The sequence below is a fragment of the Musa acuminata genome, chromosome BXJ1-8, assembly GCF_036884655.1.
Source record: "Musa acuminata AAA Group cultivar baxijiao chromosome BXJ1-8, Cavendish_Baxijiao_AAA, whole genome shotgun sequence".
NCBI lineage: Eukaryota > Viridiplantae > Streptophyta > Magnoliopsida > Zingiberales > Musaceae > Musa > Musa acuminata.
This window is the reverse complement of record NC_088334.1, coordinates 38733484-38747380: the sequence shown is the minus strand read 5'-3', so window position 1 is coordinate 38747380 and position 13897 is coordinate 38733484. Positions and strand designations below refer to the sequence as shown.

The 13897-nt window shown below is 52.6% G+C and overlaps 15 non-coding genes and 7 pseudogenes across 15 annotated transcripts; all 22 read right to left on the bottom strand.

Moving 5' to 3' along the window:
* Positions 1-178: 178 nt before the first annotated feature.
* On the bottom strand, positions 179-275 carry LOC135591801 (5S ribosomal RNA; annotated as a pseudogene).
* Positions 276-819: 544 nt separating this feature from the next.
* Positions 820-938, bottom strand: LOC135590194 (5S ribosomal RNA). The gene has a single exon (XR_010477601.1). It is a non-coding gene; the product is annotated as a 5S ribosomal RNA (ribosomal RNA).
* Positions 939-1482: 544 nt separating this feature from the next.
* On the bottom strand, positions 1483-1601 carry LOC135592068 (5S ribosomal RNA). Its single transcript, XR_010478834.1, has one exon. It is a non-coding gene; the product is annotated as a 5S ribosomal RNA (ribosomal RNA).
* A 544-nt stretch (positions 1602-2145) lies between these two features.
* LOC135591800 (5S ribosomal RNA) lies at positions 2146-2242 on the bottom strand (annotated as a pseudogene).
* A 544-nt stretch (positions 2243-2786) lies between these two features.
* Positions 2787-2883, bottom strand: LOC135591799 (5S ribosomal RNA; annotated as a pseudogene).
* Positions 2884-3427: 544 nt separating this feature from the next.
* Positions 3428-3524, bottom strand: LOC135591798 (5S ribosomal RNA; annotated as a pseudogene).
* A 544-nt stretch (positions 3525-4068) lies between these two features.
* Positions 4069-4187, bottom strand: LOC135590735 (5S ribosomal RNA). The gene has a single exon (XR_010478142.1). It is a non-coding gene; the product is annotated as a 5S ribosomal RNA (ribosomal RNA).
* Positions 4188-4731: 544 nt separating this feature from the next.
* Positions 4732-4850, bottom strand: LOC135589426 (5S ribosomal RNA). The gene has a single exon (XR_010476834.1). It is a non-coding gene; the product is annotated as a 5S ribosomal RNA (ribosomal RNA).
* Positions 4851-5394: 544 nt separating this feature from the next.
* On the bottom strand, positions 5395-5491 carry LOC135591797 (5S ribosomal RNA; annotated as a pseudogene).
* Positions 5492-6035: 544 nt separating this feature from the next.
* LOC135590723 (5S ribosomal RNA) lies at positions 6036-6154 on the bottom strand. Its single transcript, XR_010478130.1, has one exon. It is a non-coding gene; the product is annotated as a 5S ribosomal RNA (ribosomal RNA).
* Positions 6155-6698: 544 nt separating this feature from the next.
* LOC135590711 (5S ribosomal RNA) lies at positions 6699-6817 on the bottom strand. Its single transcript, XR_010478118.1, has one exon. It is a non-coding gene; the product is annotated as a 5S ribosomal RNA (ribosomal RNA).
* Positions 6818-7361: 544 nt separating this feature from the next.
* LOC135589732 (5S ribosomal RNA) lies at positions 7362-7480 on the bottom strand. Its single transcript, XR_010477139.1, has one exon. It is a non-coding gene; the product is annotated as a 5S ribosomal RNA (ribosomal RNA).
* A 544-nt stretch (positions 7481-8024) lies between these two features.
* Positions 8025-8121, bottom strand: LOC135591796 (5S ribosomal RNA; annotated as a pseudogene).
* A 544-nt stretch (positions 8122-8665) lies between these two features.
* LOC135590699 (5S ribosomal RNA) lies at positions 8666-8784 on the bottom strand. Its single transcript, XR_010478106.1, has one exon. It is a non-coding gene; the product is annotated as a 5S ribosomal RNA (ribosomal RNA).
* A 544-nt stretch (positions 8785-9328) lies between these two features.
* Positions 9329-9447, bottom strand: LOC135590687 (5S ribosomal RNA). Its single transcript, XR_010478094.1, has one exon. It is a non-coding gene; the product is annotated as a 5S ribosomal RNA (ribosomal RNA).
* A 544-nt stretch (positions 9448-9991) lies between these two features.
* On the bottom strand, positions 9992-10088 carry LOC135591794 (5S ribosomal RNA; annotated as a pseudogene).
* Positions 10089-10632: 544 nt separating this feature from the next.
* LOC135590675 (5S ribosomal RNA) lies at positions 10633-10751 on the bottom strand. Its single transcript, XR_010478081.1, has one exon. It is a non-coding gene; the product is annotated as a 5S ribosomal RNA (ribosomal RNA).
* Positions 10752-11295: 544 nt separating this feature from the next.
* On the bottom strand, positions 11296-11414 carry LOC135590318 (5S ribosomal RNA). The gene has a single exon (XR_010477724.1). It is a non-coding gene; the product is annotated as a 5S ribosomal RNA (ribosomal RNA).
* A 544-nt stretch (positions 11415-11958) lies between these two features.
* On the bottom strand, positions 11959-12077 carry LOC135590216 (5S ribosomal RNA). Its single transcript, XR_010477623.1, has one exon. It is a non-coding gene; the product is annotated as a 5S ribosomal RNA (ribosomal RNA).
* A 544-nt stretch (positions 12078-12621) lies between these two features.
* Positions 12622-12739, bottom strand: LOC135590849 (5S ribosomal RNA). The gene has a single exon (XR_010478253.1). It is a non-coding gene; the product is annotated as a 5S ribosomal RNA (ribosomal RNA).
* Positions 12740-13282: 543 nt separating this feature from the next.
* Positions 13283-13398, bottom strand: LOC135590990 (5S ribosomal RNA). Its single transcript, XR_010478394.1, has one exon. It is a non-coding gene; the product is annotated as a 5S ribosomal RNA (ribosomal RNA).
* A 216-nt stretch (positions 13399-13614) lies between these two features.
* LOC135589990 (5S ribosomal RNA) lies at positions 13615-13733 on the bottom strand. The gene has a single exon (XR_010477396.1). It is a non-coding gene; the product is annotated as a 5S ribosomal RNA (ribosomal RNA).
* Between the last annotated feature and the right edge of the window lie 164 nt (positions 13734-13897).

The window sequence follows — 13897 nt, the reverse complement described above, 5'->3', positions numbered from 1 at the left end:
TCCTAGAACCATGTCTGGTCATTGTATGTTTTATGAAGAAATTTTTAGATGATGATTTCATTATTCTCCTGCTATATATATGTTAATGACATATTTATTGTTGGCCATAATGCTGGAAAAATTGAAAAGCTTAAAAGAGAGTTTTAAGTAAGTGTTTTGGCCGCTCGGGGCGCAAAAAGGAGTGCAACACGAGGACTTCCCATGGGTGACCCAAGCACGCTTAACTTCGGAGTTCTGATGGGATCCGGTGCTTTAGTGCTGGTATGATCGCACTCGTTTTGTGTGCGTCGTCCCTCGCCTTTGTGCACGTCGCGGACGGCGCATCGACGACCGGAGCCCCGAAACCTCTCGAACGATCTCGGAATCGCCATTGTCGGATCCCTCCGATGCCCACGAGGCCGACCGCGTACCGGACACGGCAAGCGCGCGCCGAAACCATCGGGACTTTCTCGAACGAACTCGGAATCGCTATTGCGGCCCCATTCCGGAAAGCTCTCTCCGAGCCCCACGAGACTGACTGCGTAGCGGTCACGGCAAATTCCGAGGCCCAAAACCCTCGCCTCGGAGGTCGACGAGAGAGGTTTTGGCCGCTCGGGGCGCAAAAAGGAGTGCAACACGAGGACTTCCCAGGGGGTCACCCATCCTAGAACCATGTCTGGTCATTGTATGTTTTATGAAGAAATTTTTAGATGATGATTTCATTATTCTCCTGCTATATATATGTTAATGACATATTTATTGTTGGCCATAATGCTGGAAAAATTGAAAAGCTTAAAAGAGAGTTTTAAGTAAGTCTTTTGGCCGCTCGGGGCGCAAAAAGGAGTGCAACACGAGGACTTCCCAGGGGGTCACCCATCCTAGTACTACTCTCGCCCAAGCAAGCTTAACTTCAGAGTTCTGATGGGATCCGGTGATATAGTGCTGGTATGATCGCACTAGTTTTGTGTGCGTCGTCCCTCGCCTATGTGCACGTCGCGGACGGCGCATCGACGACCGGAGCCCCGAAACCTCTCGAACGATCTCGGAATCGCCATTGTCGGATCCCTCCGATGCCCACGAGGCCGACCGCGTACCGGACACGGCAAGCGCGCGCCGAAACCATCGGGACTTTCTCGAACGAACTCGGAATCGCTATTGCGGCCCCATTCCGGAAAGCTCTCTCCGAGCCCCACGAGACTGACTGCGTAGCGGTCACGGCAAATTCCGAGGCCCAAAACCATCGCCTCGGAGGTCGACGGGAGAGGTTTTGGTCGCTCGGGGCGCAAAAAGGAGTGCAACACGAGGACTTCCCAGGGGGTCACCCATCCTAGAACCATGTCTGGTCAATGTATGTTTTATGAAGAAATTTTTAGATGATGATTTCATTATTCTCCTGCTATATATATGTTAATGACATATTTATTGTTGGCCATAATGCTGGAAAAATTGAAAAGCTTAAAAGAGAGTTTTAAGTAAGTCTTTTGGCCGCTCGGGGCGCAAAAAAGAGTGCAACACGAGGACTTCCCAGGGGGTCACCCATCCTAGTACTACTCTTGCCCAAGCACGCTTGACTTCGGAGTTCTGATGGGATCCGGTGCTTTAGTGCTGGTATGATCGCACTCGTTTTGTGTGCGTCGTCCCTCGCCTTTGTGCACGTCGCGGACGGCGCATCGACGACCGGAGCCACGAAACCTCTCGAACGATCTCGGAATCGCCATTGTCGGATCCCTCCGATGCCCACGAGGCCGACCGCGTACCGGACACGGCAAGCGCGCGCCGAAACCATCGGGACTTTCTCGAACGAACTCGGAATCGCTATTGCGGCCCCATTCCGGAAAGCTCTCTCCGAGCCCCACGAGACTGACTGCGTAGCGGTCACGGCAAATTCCGAGGCCCAAAACCATCGCCTCGGAGGTCGACGGGAGAGGTTTTGGTCGCTCGGGGCGCAAAAAGGAGTGCAACACGAGGACTTCCCAGGGGGTCACCCATCCTAGAACCATGTCTGGTCATTGTATGTTTTATGAAGAAATTTTTAGATGATGATTTCATTATTCTCCTGCTATATATATGTTAATGACATATTTATTGTTGGCCATAATGCTGGAAAAATTGAAAAGCTTAAAAGAGAGTTTTAAGTAAGTGTTTTGGCCGCTCGGGGCGCAAAAAGGAGTGCAACACGAGGACTTCCCATGGGTGACCCAAGCACGCTTAACTTCGGAGTTCTGATGGGATCCGGTGCTTTAGTGCTGGTATGATCGCACTCGTTTTGTGTGCGTCGTCCCTCGCCTTTGTGCACATCGCGGACGGCGCATCGACGACCGGAGCCCCGAAACCTCTCGAACGATCTCGGAATCGCCATTGTCGGATCCCTCCGATGCCCACGAGGCCGACCGCGTACCGGACACGGCAAGCGCGCGCCGAAACCATCGGGACTTTCTCGAACGAACTCGGAATCGCTATTGCGGCCCCATTCCGGAAAGCTCTCTCCGAGCCCCACGAGACTGACTGCGTAGCGGTCACGGCAAATTCCGAGGCCCAAAACCATCGCCTCGGAGGTCGACGGGAGAGGTTTTGGTCGCTCGGGGCGCAAAAAGGAGTGCAACACGAGGACTTCCCAGGGGGTCACCCATCCTAGAACCATGTCTGGTCATTGTATGTTTTATGAAGAAATTTTTAGATGATGATTTCATTATTCTCCTGCTATATATATGTTAATGACATATTTATTGTTGGCCATAATGCTGGAAAAATTGAAAAGCTTAAAAGAGAGTTTTAAGTAAGTGTTTTGGCCGCTCGGGGCGCAAAAAGGAGTGCAACACGAGGACTTCCCATGGGTGACCCAAGCACGCTTAACTTCGGAGTTCTGATGGGATCCGGTGCTTTAGTGCTGGTATGATCGCACTCGTTTTGTGTGCGTCGTCCCTCGCCTTTGTGCACGTCGCGGACGGCGCATCGACGACCGGAGCCCCGAAACCTCTCGAACGATCTCGGAATCGCCATTGTCGGATCCCTCCGATGCCCACGAGGCCGACCGCGTACCGGACACGGCAAGCGCGCGCCGAAACCATCGGGACTTTCTAGAACGAACTCGGAATCGCTATTGCGGCCCCATTCCGGAAAGCTCTCTCCGAGCCCCACGAGACTGACTGCGTAGCGGTCACGGCAAATTCCGAGGCCCAAAACTATCGCCTCGGAGGTCGACGGGAGAGGTTTTGGCTGCTCGGGGCGCAAAAAGGAGTGCAACACGAGGACTTCCCAGGGGGTCACCCATCCTAGAACCATGTCTGGTCATTGTATGTTTTATGAAGAAATTTTTAGATGATGATTTCATTATTCTCCTGCAATATATATGTTAATGACATATTTATTGTTGGCCATAATGCTGGAAAAATTGAAAAGCTTAAAAGAGAGTTTTAAGTAAGTGTTTTGGCCGCTCGGGGCGCAAAAAGGAGTGCAACACGAGGACTTCCCATGGGTGACCCAAGCACGCTTAACTTCGGAGTTCTGATGGGATCCGGTGCTTTAGTGCTGGTATGATCGCACTCGTTTTGTGTGCGTCGTCCCTCGCCTTTGTGCACGTCGCGGACGGCGCATCGACGACCGGAGCCCCGAAACCTCTCGAACGATCTCGGAATCGCCATTGTCGGATCCCTCCGATGCCCACGAGGCCGACCGCGTACCGGACACGGCAAGCGTGCGCCGAAACCATCGGGACTTTCTCGAACGAACTCGGAATCGCTATTGCGGCCCCATTCCGGAAAGCTCTCTCCGAGCCCCACGAGACTGACTGCATAGCAGTCACGGCAAATTCCGAGGCCCAAAACCATAGCCTCGGAGGTCGACGGGAGAGGTTTTGGCCGCTCGGGGCGCAAAAAGGAGTGCAAAACGAGGACTTCCCAGGGGGTCACCCATCCTAGAACCATGTCTGGTCATTGTATGTTTTATGAATAAATTTTTAGATGATGATTTCATTATTCTCCTGCTATATATATGTTAATGACATATTTATTGTTGGCCATAATGCTGGAAAAATTGAAAAGCTTAAAAGAGAGTTTTAAGTAAGTCTTTTGGCCGCTCGGGGCGCAAAAAGGAGTGCAACACGAGGACTTCCCAGGGGGTCACCCATCCTAGTACTACTCTCGCCCAAGCAGGCTTAACTTCGGAGTTCTGATGGGATCCGGTGCTTTAGTGCTGGTATGATCGCACTCGTTTTGTGTGCGTCGTCCCTCGCCTTTGTGCACGTCGCGGACGGCGCATCGACGACCGGAGCCCCGAAACCTCTCGAACGATCTCGGAATCGCCATTGTCGGATCCCTCCGATGCCCACGAGGCCGACCGCGTACCGGACACAGAAAGCGCGCGCCGAAACCATCGGGACTTTCTCGAACGAACTCGGAATAGCTATTGCGGCCCCATTCCGGAAAGCTCTCTCCGAGCCCCACGAGACTGACTGCGTAGCGGTCACGGCAAATTCCGAGGCCCAAAACCATCGCCTCGGAGGTCGACGGGAGAGGTTTTGGCCGCTCGGGGCGCAAAAAGGAGTGCAACACGAGGACTTCCCAGGGGGTCAACCATCCTAGAACCTTGTCTGGTCATTGTATGTTTTATGAAGAAATTTTTAGATGATGATTTCATTATTCTCCTGCTATATATATGTTAATGACATATTTATTGTTGGCCATAATGCTGGAAAAATTGAAAAGCTTAAAAGAGAGTTTTAAGTAAGTCTTTTGGCCGCTCGGGGCGCAAAAAGGAGTGCAACACGAGGACTTCCCAGGGGGTCACCCATCCTAGTACTACTCTCGCCCAAGCACGCTTGACTTCGGAGTTCTGATGGGATCCGGTGCTTTAGTGCTGGTATGATCGCACTCGTTTTGTGTGCGTCGTCCCTCGCCTTTGTGCACGTCGCGGACGGCGCATCGACGACCGGAGCCACGAAACCTCTCGAACGATCTCGGAATCGCCATTGTCGGATCCCTCCGATGCCCACGAGGCCGACCGCGTACCGGACACGGCAAGCGCGCACCGAAACCATCGGGACTTTCTCGAACGAACTCGGAATCGCTATTGCGGCCCCATTCCGGAAAGCTCTCTCCGAGCCCCACGAGACTGACTGCGTAGCGGTCACGGCAAATTCCGAGGCCCAAAACCATCGCCTCGGAGGTCGACGGGAGAGGTTTTGGTCGCTCGGGGCGCAAAAAGGAGTGCAACACGAGGACTTCCCAGGGGGTCACCCATCCTAGAACCATGTCTGGTCATTGTATGTTTTATGAAGAAATTTTTAGATGATGATTTCATTATTCTCCTGCTATATATATGTTAATGACATATTTATTGTTGGCCATAATGCTGGAAAAATTGAAAAGCTTAAAAGAGAGTTTTAAGTAAGTGTTTTGGCCGCTCGGGGCGCAAAAAGGAGTGCAACACGAGGACTTCCCATGGGTGACCCAAGCACGCTTAACTTCGGAGTTCTGATGGGATCCGGTGCTTTAGTGCTGGTATGATCGCACTCGTTTTGTGTGCGTCGTCCCTCGCCTTTGTGCACGTCGCGGACGGCGCATCGACGACCGGAGCCCCGAAACCTCTCGAACGATCTCGGAATCGCCATTGTCGGATCCCTCCGATGCCCACGAGGCCGACCGCGTACCGGACACGGCAAGCGCGCGCCGAAACCATCGGGACTTTCTCGACCGAACTCGGAATCGCTATTGCGGCCCCATTCCGGAAAGCTCTCTCCTAGCCCCACGAGACTGACTGCATAGCGTTCACGGCAAATTCCGAGGCCCAAAACCATCGCCTCGGAGGTCGACGGGAGAGGTTTTGGCCGCTCGGGGCGCAAAAAGGAGTGCAACACGAGGACTTCCCAGGGGGTCACCCATCCTAGAACCATGTCTGGTCATTGTATGTTTTATGAATAAATTTTTAGATGATGATTTCATTATTCTCCTGCTATATATATGTTAATGACATATTTATTGTTGGCCATAATGCTGGAAAAATTGAAAAGCTTAAAAGAGAGTTTTAAGTAAGTCTTTTGGCCGCTCGGGGCGCAAAAAGGAGTGCAACACGAGGACTTCCCAGGGGGTCACCCATCCTAGTACTACTCTCGCCCAAGCAGGCTTAACTTCGGAGTTCTGATGGGATCCGGTGCTTTAGTGCTGGTATGATCGCACTCGTTTTGTGTGCGTCGTCCCTCGCCTTTGTGCACGTCGCGGACGGCGCATCGACGACCGGAGCCCCGAAACCTCTCGAACGATCTTGGAATCGCCATTGTCGGATCCCTCCGATGCCCACGAGGCCGACCGCGTACCGGACACGGCAAGCGCGCGCCGAAACCATCGGGACTTTCTCGAACGAACTCGGAATCGCTATTGCGGCCCCATTCCGGAAAGCTCTCTCCGAGCCCCACGAGACTGACTGCGTAGCGGTCACGGCAAATTCCGAGGCCCAAAACCATCGCCTCGGAGGTCGACGGGAGAGGTTTTGGCTGCTCGGGGCCCAAAAAGGAGTGCAACACGAGGACTTCCCAGGGGGTCACCCATCCTAGAACCATGTCTGGTCATTGTATGTTTTATGAAGAAATTTTTAGATGATGATTTCATTATTCTCCTGCTATATATATGTTAATGACATATTTATTGTTGGCCATAATGCTGGAAAAATTGAAAAGCTTAAAAGAGAGTTTTAAGTAAGTCTTTTGGCCGCTCGGGGCGCAAAAAGGAGTGCAACACGAGGACTTCCCAGGGGGTCACCCATCCTAGTACTACTCTCGCCCAAGCAGGCTTAACTTCGGAGTTCTGATGGGATCCGGTGCTTTAGTGCTGGTATGATCGCACTCGTTTTGTGTGCGTCGTCCCTCGCCTTTGTGCACGTCGCGGACGGCGCATCGACGACCGGAGCCCCGAAACCTCTCGAACGATCTTGGAATCGCCATTGTCGGATCCCTCCGATGCCCACGAGGCCGACCGCGTACCGGACACGGCAAGCGCGCGCCGAAACCATCGGGACTTTCTCGAACGAACTCGGAATCGCTATTGCGGCCCCATTCCGGAAAGCTCTCTCCGAGCCCCACGAGACTGACTGCGTAGCGATCACGACAAATTCCGAGGCCCAAAACCATCGCCTCGGAGGTCGACGGGAGAGGTTTTGGCCGCTCGGGGCGCAAAAAGGAGTGCAACACGAGGACTTCCCAGGGGGTCACCCATCCTAGAACCATGTCTGGTCATTGTATGTTTTATGAAGAAATTTTTAGATGATGATTTCATTATTCTCCTGCTATATATATGTTAATGACATATTTGTTGTTGGCCATAATGCTGGAAAAATTGAAAAGCTTAAAAGAGAGTTTTAAGTAAGTGTTTTGGCCGCTCGGGGCGCAAAAAGGAGTGCAACACGAGGACTTCCCAAGGGGTCACCCATCCTAGTACTACTCTCGCCCAAGCACGCTTGACTTCGGAGTTCTGATGGGATCCGGTGCTTTAGTGCTGGTATGATCGCACTCGTTTTGTGTGCGTCGTCCCTCGTCTTTGTGCACGTCGCGGACGGCGCATCGACGACCGGAGCCACGAAACCTCTCGAACGATCTCGGAATCGCCATTGTCGGATCCCTCCGATGCCCACGAGGCCGACCGCGTACCGGACACGGCAAGCGCGCGTCGAAACCATCGGGACTTTCTCGAACGAACTCGGAATCGCTATTTCGGCCCCATTCCGGAAAGCTCTCTCCGAGCCCCACGAGACTGACTGCGTAGCGGTCACGGCAAATTCCAAGGCCCAAAACCATCGCCTCGGAGGTCGACGGGAGAGGTTTTGGCTGCTCGGGGCGCAAAAAGGAGTGCAACACGAGGACTTCCCAGGGGGTCACCCATCCTAGAACCATGTCTGGTCATTGTATGTTTTATGAAGAAATTTTTAGATGATGATTTCATTATTCTCCTGCAATATATATGTTAATGACATATTTATTGTTGGCCATAATGCTGGAAAAATTGAAAAGCTTAAAAGAGAGTTTTAAGTAAGTGTTTTGGCCGCTCGGGGCGCAAAAAGGAGTGCAACACGAGGACTTCCCATGGGTGACCCAAGCACGCTTAACTTCGGAGTTCTGATGGGATCCGGTGCTTTAGTGCTGGTATGATCGCACTCGTTTTGTGTGCGTCGTCCCTCGCCTTTGTGCACGTCGCGGACGGCGCATCGACGACCGGAGCCCCGAAACCTCTCGAACGATCTCGGAATCGCCATTGTCGGATCCCTCCGATGCCCACGAGGCCGACCGCGTACCGGACACGGCAAGCGCGCGCCGAAACCATCGGGACTTTCTCGAACGAACTCGGAATCGCTATTGCGGCCCCATTCCGGAAAGCTCTCTCCTAGCCCCACGAGACTGACTGCATAGCGTTCACGGCAAATTCCGAGGCCCAAAACCATCGCCTCGGAGGTCGACGGGAGAGGTTTTGGCCGCTCGGGGCGCAAAAAGGAGTGCAACACGAGGACTTCCCAGGGGGTCACCCATCCTAGAACCATGTCTGGTCATTGTATGTTTTATGAATAAATTTTTAGATGATGATTTCATTATTCTCCTGCTATATATATGTTAATGACATATTTATTGTTGGCCATAATGCTGGAAAAATTGAAAAGCTTAAAAGAGAGTTTTAAGTAAGTCTTTTGGCCGCTCGGGGCGCAAAAAGGAGTGCAACACGAGGACTTCCCAGGGGGTCACCCATCCTAGTACTACTCTCGCCCAAGCAGGCTTAACTTCGGAGTTCTGATGGGATCCGGTGCTTTAGTGCTGGTATGATCGCACTCGTTTTGTGTGCGTCGTCCCTCGCCTTTGTGCACGTCGCGGACGGCGCATCGACGACCGGAGCCCCGAAACCTCTCGAACGATCTTGGAATCGCCATTGTCGGATCCCTCCGATGCCCACGAGGCCGACCGCGTACCGGACACGGCAAGCGCGCGCCGAAACCATCGGGACTTTCTCGAACGAACTCGGAATCGCTATTGCGGCCCCATTCCGGAAAGCTCTCTCCGAGCCCCACGAGACTGACTGCGTAGCGGTCACGGCAAATTCCGAGGCCCAAAACCATCGCCTCGGAGGTCGACGGGAGAGGTTTTGGCTGCTCGGGGCCCAAAAAGGAGTGCAACACGAGGACTTCCCAGGGGGTCACCCATCCTAGAACCATGTCTGGACATTGTATGTTTTATGAAGAAATTTTTAGATGATGATTTCATTATTCTCCTGCTATATATATGTTAATGACATATTTATTGTTGGCCATAATGCTGGAAAAATTGAAAAGCTTAAAAGAGAGTTTTAAGTAAGTCTTTTGGCCGCTCGGGGCGCAAAAAGGAGTGCAACACGAGGACTTCCCAGGGGGTCACCCATCCTAGTACTACTCTCGCCCAAGCAGGCTTAACTTCGGAGTTCTGATGGGATCCGGTGCTTTAGTGCTGGTATGATCGCACTCGTTTTGTGTGCGTCGTCCCTCGCCTTTGTGCACGTCGCGGACGGCGCATCGACGACCGGAGCCCCGAAACCTCTCGAACGATCTTGGAATCGCCATTGTCGGATCCCTCCGATGCCCACGAGGCCGACCGCGTACCGGACACGGCAAGCGCGCACCGAAACCATCGGGACTTTCTCGAACGAACTCGGAATCGCTATTGCGGCCCCATTCCGGAAAGCTCTCTCCGAGCCCCACGAGACTGACTGTGTAGCGGTCACGGCAAATTCCGAGGCCCAAAACCATCGCCTCGGAGGTCGACGGGAGAGGTTTTGGCTGCTCGGGGCCCAAAAAGGAGTGCAACACGAGTACTTCCCAGGGGGTCACCCATCCTAGAACCATGTCTGGTCATTGTATGTTTTATGAAGAAATTTTTAGATGATGATTTCATTATTCTCCTGCTATATATATGTTAATGACATATTTATTGTTGGCCATAATGCTGGAAAAATTGAAAAGCTTAAAAGAGAGTTTTAAGTAAGTGTTTTGGCCGCTCGGGGCGCAAAAAGGAGTGCAACACGAGGACTTCCCATGGGTGACCCAAGCACGCTTAACTTCGGAGTTCTGATGGGATCCGGTGCTTTAGTGCTGGTATGATCGCACTCGTTTTGTGTGCGTCGTCCCTCGCCTTTGTGCACGTCGCGGACGGCGCATCGACGACCGGAGCCCCGAAACCTCTCGAACGATCTCGGAATCGCCATTGTCGGATCCCTCCGATGCCCACGAGGCCGACCGCGTACCGGACACGGCAAGCGCGCGCCGAAACCATCGGGACTTTCTCGAACGAACTCGGAATCGCTATTGCGGCCCCATTCCGGAAAGCTCTCTCCGAGCCCCACGAGACTGACAGCGTAGCGGTCACGGCAAATTCCGAGGCCCAAAACCATCGCCTCGGAGGTCGACGGGAGAGGTTTTGGCTGCTCGGGGCGCAAAAAGGAGTGCAACACGAGGACTTCCCAGGGGGTCACCCATCCTAGAACCATGTCTGGTCATTGTATGTTTTATGAAGAAATTTTTAGATGATGATTTCATTATTCTCCTGCTATATATATGTTAATGACATATTTATTGTTGGCCATAATGCTGGAAAAATTGAAAAGCTTAAAAGAGAGTTTTAAGTAAGTCTTTTGGCCGTTCGGGGCGCAAAAAGGAGTGCAACACGAGGACTTCCCAGGGGGTCACCCATCCTAGTACTACTCTCGCCCAAGCAGGCTTAACTTCGGAGTTCTGATGGGATCCGGTGCTTTAGTGCTGGTATGATCGCACTCGTTTTGTGTGCGTCGTCCCTCGCCTTTGTGCACGTCGCGGACGGCGAATCGACGACCGGAGCCCCGAAACCTCTCGAACGATCTCGGAATCACCATTGTCGGATCCCTCCGATGCCCACGAGGCCGACCGCGTACCGGACACGGCAAGCGCGCGCCGAAACCATCGGGACTTTCGCGAACGAACTCGGAATCGCTATTGCGGCCCCATTCCGGAAAGCTCTCTCCGAGCCCCACGAGACTGACTGCGTAGCGGTCACGGCAAATTCCGAGGCCCAAAACCATCGCCTCGGAGGTCGACGGGAGAGGTTTTGGCCGCTCGGGGCGCAAAAAGGAGTGCAACACGAGGACTTCCCAGGGGGTCACCCATCCTAGAACCATGTCTGGTCATTGTATGTTTTATGAAGAAATTTTTAGATGATGATTTCATTATTCTCCTGCTATATATATGTTAATGACATATTTATTGTTGGCCATAATGCTGGAAAAATTGAAAAGCTTAAAAGAGAGTTTTAAGTAAGTCTTTTGGCCGCTCGGGGCGCAAAAAGGAGTGCAACACGATGACTTCCTAGGGGGTCACCAATCCTAGTACTAATCTCGCCCAAGCACGCTTAACTTCGGAGTTCTGATGGGATCCGGTGCTTTAGTGCTGGTATGATCGCACTCGTTTTGTGTGCGTCGTCCCTCGCCTTTGTGCACGTCGCGGACGGCGCATCGACGACCGGAGCCCCGAAACCTCTCGAACGATCTCGGAATCGCCATTGTCGGATCCCTCCGATGCCCACGAGGCCGACCGCGTACCGGACACGGCAAGCGCGCGCCGAAACCATCGGGACTTTCTCGAACGAACTCGGAATCGCTATTGCGGCCCCATTCCGGAAAGCTCTCTCCGAGCCCCACGAGACTGACTGCTTAGCGGTCACGGCAAATTCCGAGGCCCAAAACCATCGCCTCGGAGGTCGACGGGAGAGGTTTTGGCCGCTCGGGGCGCAAAAAGGAGTGCAACACGAGGACTTCCCAGGGGGTCACCCATCCTAGAACCATGTCTGGTCATTGTATGTTTTTTGAAGAAATTTTTAGATGATGATTTCATTATTCTCCTGCTATATATATGTTAATGACATATTTATTGTTGGCCATAATGCTGGAAAAATTGAAAAGCTTAAAAGAGAGTTTTAAGTAAGTCTTTTGGCCGCTCGGGGCGCAAAAAGGAGTGCAACACGATGACTTCCTAGGGGGTCACCAATCCTAGTACTACTCTCGCCCAAGCACGCTTAACTTCGGAGTTCTGATGGGATCCGGTGCTTTAGTGCTGGTATGATCGCACTCGTTTTGTGTGCGTCGTCCCTCGCCTTTGTGCACGTCGCGGACGGCGCATCGACGACCGGAGCCCCGAAACCTCTCGAACGATCTCGGAATCGCCATTGTCGGATCCCTCCGATGCCCACGAGGCCGACCGCGTACCGGACACGGCAAGCGCGCGCCGAAACCATCGGGACTTTCTCGAACGAACTCGGAATCGCTATTGCGGCCCCATTCCGGAAAGCTCTCTCCGAGCCCCACGAGACTGACTGCTTAGCGGTCACGGCAAATTCCGAGGCCCAAAACCATCGCCTCGGAGGTCGACGGGAGAGGTTTTGGCCGCTCGGGGCGCAAAAAGGAGTGCAACACGAGGACTTCCCAGGGGGTCACCCATCCTAGAACCATGTCTGGTCATTGTATGTTTTATGAAGAAATTTTTAGATGATGATTTCATTATTCTCCTGCTATATATATGTTAATGACATATTTATTGTTGGCCATAATGCTGGAAAAATTGAAAAGCTTAAAAGAGAGTTTTAAGTAAGTCTTTTGGCCGCTCGGGGCGCAAAAAGGAGTGCAACACAAGGACTTCCCAGGGTTCACCCATCCTAGTACTACTCTCGCCCAAGCAGGCTTAACTTCGGAGTTCTGATGGGATCCGGTGCTTTAGTGCTGGTATGATAGCACTCGTTTTGTGTGCGTCGTCCCTCGCCTTTGTGCAGGTCGCGGACGGCGCATCGACGACCGGAGCCCCGAAACCTCTCGAACGATCTCGGAATCGCCATTGTCGGATCCCTCCGATGCCCACGAGGCCGACCGCGTACCGGACACGGCAAGCGCGCGCCGAAACCATCGGGACTTTCTCGAACGAACTCGGAATCGCTATTGCGGCCCCATTCCGGAAAGCTCTCTCCGAGCCCCACGAGACTGACTGCGTAGCAGTCACGGCAAATTCCGAGGCCCAAAACCATCGCCTCGGAGGTCGACGGGAGAGGTTTTGGCCGCTCGGGGCGCAAAAAGGAGTGCAACACGAGGACTTCCCAGGGGGTCACCCATTCTAGAACCATGTCTGGTCATTGTATGTTTTATGAAGAAATTTTTAGATGATGATTTCATTATTCTCCTGCTATATATATGTTAATGACATATTTATTGTTGGCATAATGCTGGAAAAATTGAAAAGCTTAAAAGAGAGTTTTAAGTAAGTCTTTTGGCCGCTCGGGGCGCAAAAAGGATTGCAACACGAGGACTTCCCAGGGGGTCACCCATCCTAGTACTACTCTCGCCCAAGCACGCTTAACTTCGTAGTTCTGGGATCCGGTGCTTTAGTGATGGTATGATCGCACTCGTTTTTTATGCGTCGTCCCTCGCCTTTGTGCACGTCGCGGACTAGAACCATGTCTGGTCATTGTATGTTTTATGAAGAAATTTTTAGATGATGATTTCATTATTCTCCTGCTATATATATGTTAATGACATATTTATTGTTGGCATAATGCTGGAAAAATTGAAAAGCTTAAAAGAGAGTTTTAAGTAAGTCTTTTGGCCGCTCGGGGCGCAAAAAGGATTGCAACACGAGGACTTCCGAGGGGGTCACCCATCCTAGTACTACTCTCGCCCAAGCATGCTTAACTTCGGAGTTCTGATGGGATCCAGTGCTTTAGTGCTGGTATGATCGCACTCTTTTTGTGTACGTCGTCCCTCGCCTATGTGCACGTCGCGGACGGCGCATCGACGACCGGAGCCCCGAAACCTCTCGAACGATCTCGGAATCGCCATTGTCGGATCCCTCCGATGCCCACGAGGCCGACCGCGTACCGGACACGGCAAGACTGCGTAGCGGTCAC